At 41.4% G+C, this 3,265-nt stretch overlaps 1 protein-coding gene across 7 annotated transcripts in view; it reads left to right on the top strand.

Annotated features, from left to right (window-relative positions):
- Positions 1-3,265, top strand: part of LOC122530898 (protein groucho) — a 131,051-nt gene that overhangs the window by 32,153 nt on the left and 95,633 nt on the right. The window lies entirely within an intron of this gene.

The raw sequence follows: 3,265 nt of genomic DNA, 5'->3' as shown, positions 1-3,265 counted from the left end.
TAAAATTCTGTGATATAGTTTGAAGATTCTAGATCTCTAGAGATCCAGAATTTATAGTCTAAGCAGTCTAGAGATCTAGAGTCTAGAGTTCTAAAATTCAGTGATATAGTTTGAAGATTCTAGATGTCTAGAGATCCGGGATTTAAAGCCTAAGCGTTCTAAAGATCCAGAGATTCTAGACACTTTAGAATCCCTAAACGCTAAAGTTCTAAAACCCTAAAGTTACTTAGAGTCTAGAATCTCTAGAATTTAGAGACTCACAAAGAGATATCTAGAGATTTTAAGATTTTCAGAAATCTAGAATCCAAAGATCAACAATAGAAACTAAAGTATCATTAGTAAAAATTTGACCGAAATTTTGGCCAAGTAAAATTTCGCCGATCGTGAGTCACCCTCCCGGTGCACGTGCTCCTATTGTTGGAATTATCGATAGTGAGGGTAATCGTAGCCACGGAATCGGGTTTTATAAGCAACGAGGTTACAGGGCCATTATTGAACTCGGTAATCTTTGTCGCAACCCACCCCGACACAGGAGGAGGGTGGGGGAAGGGTAGGACCGAGAAAAACGATCGATATTGTTCTCGCTTCATATTGCCGGCTCTTCGATTCAGTTCCCATCAGCACGGAGGCAATTAGCTCAACCAACCGTACTAATCGTATCGTCATCGGTAAGGAGCTTAACTTGGACTTACCTATATTAAAGTGCAGCATTAACGGTGGACCCAAAGTATTTGCCATCGGGGGTCCATTTCATTTCTCGCTTCTTTATTAAATATTTATTCGTCGAACGATTCTGGAGATTCGTTTGTTCTGTCGTCTCACCGCCTGGCAAATCCGCGGGAAATTTATGGACGAGAACCAGAATTAATTGATACGTATAAGAAAAACGAGAAGCTCAACCTCGACGTAGAGATTCAACAAAATTTTCTGCATCGATAATCTTAATTCACCGTGTTTACATGGTTTTTCGAAGAAATATTCTTGTAACGATTTTTTTCATCATCACGCCACTAAGCCAAATTCAATCCTAAATAGATTGCGATAATGATAGGACAGTTCAATTCGATTTTATGAAATTCTGGGAATCTGCACGCGCAATGATAATACACGTCGAACGGAATTAAGATTGCGAAACGAAATGTTATCGTCGCGTTATGTCGTGATAAAAATGTTGGTACGTCGTGGCTGAAAGAATGACAATTTTCCGTTTTATTCACGCGAGGCGTTTTTCTGAAATAAACACATCAAAACGGCACCGAAAAATGAACGATCAGTGAATATTAATGAATTTTCAAATCAAACGCAAGTATATTAATTCCAATGTCATTTGCAGCGTTGGTTCGACGATCATTAATCGGTGGCTCCTCCTGTCCATTTAATTATTTTCTCCTGGCCAATTTTCCGCAATCTAGAAACCCACCGGTTTCACGGTTTAGCTCGATCACCGAACTACCGAAAATTAATACGAGCAAAAAGCACGGACGATCGTTTTATCGGTGGTCTATGAAACCGCTGCTGCTTCCCGGCAGCAAACTCCCCCAACACAATGAGCCCCGGCGCGTTATTTCTCACCTTTTCGTTTAGCGAATTTTCATGGATGTTCCGAGGGAAATATAAGTTGGCTCGATTCTCACTCGAGTATCGGAGATAGCTTTTTTTCTTTTTTTTTTCTTATCGCGAACGCTAATGAAAAAGCATCCTTTAGAATTGATTAAACGATACCGATGTTAAATTTTCAGTATTGTGACAATTTATTCCAAGGTAGCGATCAAAGTTTGAGCAAGTTTTCTTTTAGTTTGCTTGCTCAACAACATTCACAGAAAGAGATAACATACACGTTGATTGGTCATAGTGTTATTCGTTGGATTTTAATTGTACCGCAGACACTGCACCATAACAAATATCAGGTATAGTTTTCATGTAAGATATAAATTTCAAACTTGCATCTCGTGCAGTATTCGAACCTATCCTAGTAAGCGTTTTGTCAGTCACGAACGAAAAATTATTTGTTAGACGTTTATGCATTTGTGAGAACTTGTCCCGTGATCTGTACTCTATGCAAACGTGTATGAAGAATTCAAAGGAAAGAGCTCGCATATACCATCTGAAACGAACTGTTCTATTTCGGTTTCATTTCTGTCGTTATATATAGAAGGTGCAAGGAACTTGTTAAATTGATCACGAGCCGAGATTCTTATTAAATCGCGAATATTTATGCATTTATCACGCAAAAACATATAAAATATTCAATGCGGAGTAACTCGATAAATTTGTACGCCCTCGGTTTCCGTTTCTTCCCCAGTTACCTCCGCGAAGATTCATCGATTCATACAAACATCCTCAATTCAATTGTCACAGCACGGTACCGCGTATCTCTCCAACTGTTTTTTCTCAAAGTATCTTTAATTTACTTTCTTTGCTCGTGTATTACTTGGTCTAATTACTACGTTTCTGTCTTATAATCACGATCATGCGTGGTATAAAATATTTGTGGCCATACCTTGTTATTATTTCGCTCGAACGTGTTGAGTAAGTACGTGTTTCCCTGGGAAGATAATTTTCGCGTACGCGTGTGTGTAGTCGTCTCTCGATAGCCTCTGAAACGAGACGAGGCTCTGGTGTAAAGGTCAGGCGAGTAGGCGGTCTGGAGAGAAAAAGAAATCAGGTCGTCTACTTTATTCGCGTGTATAAATTCGCCGATATTTGAGAACGTGCTCTTACGTTGGCTGTTACGTAGTTCTGTAAACTGCTCTCTCTTTCTCCCCCCCCCCTCTCTTTCTCTTTCTCTTTCTCTCGTTCTCCCCTTGTATATACGAAAACGTGTACCAGACGAAGCATGGGGTCAACAACCCAGCTACGATCCTCGGTCCTGGATTTATTTTCATCCCCCTTCCCCCGTCCTCCTCCTTCCTGGAACAGAGAGAGAGAGAGAGAGAGAGAGAGAGAGAGAGAGAGAGAGAGAGAGAAAAGAATTCATCGCTGGAGAGAAGCCACCTATTATTTTAAACGCGTACGAAAAACACCGTCTGCCAGCGTTATCCCGCAACGCGATCATTTCGCCGACTTCTCGCTCCCCCTCCCTCTGCCCCCCCCTTCGTTTCTTGTCCCCTCTCCGCCCCACGTATTATTTCAATATATGGCAATAACACGCTCGCGTTCTGCTCACGCGAGAGAAACGAAAACGCGGGGGCAAAATCTGAGAAAGGAAGAGAAGAAGGAAAGAAGATGAAAGGAAGGAATGTAACCCCCCCCCCCCCCCCCCCCC

This window comes from Frieseomelitta varia, unplaced genomic scaffold, assembly GCF_011392965.1.
Source record: "Frieseomelitta varia isolate USP_RPSP 00005682 unplaced genomic scaffold, Fvar_1.2 scaffold_363, whole genome shotgun sequence".
Classification (NCBI taxonomy): Eukaryota; Metazoa; Arthropoda; class Insecta; order Hymenoptera; family Apidae; genus Frieseomelitta; species Frieseomelitta varia.
Note: the sequence above shows the minus strand (reverse complement) of the source record. Positions and strands in the feature narration are given on the sequence as shown.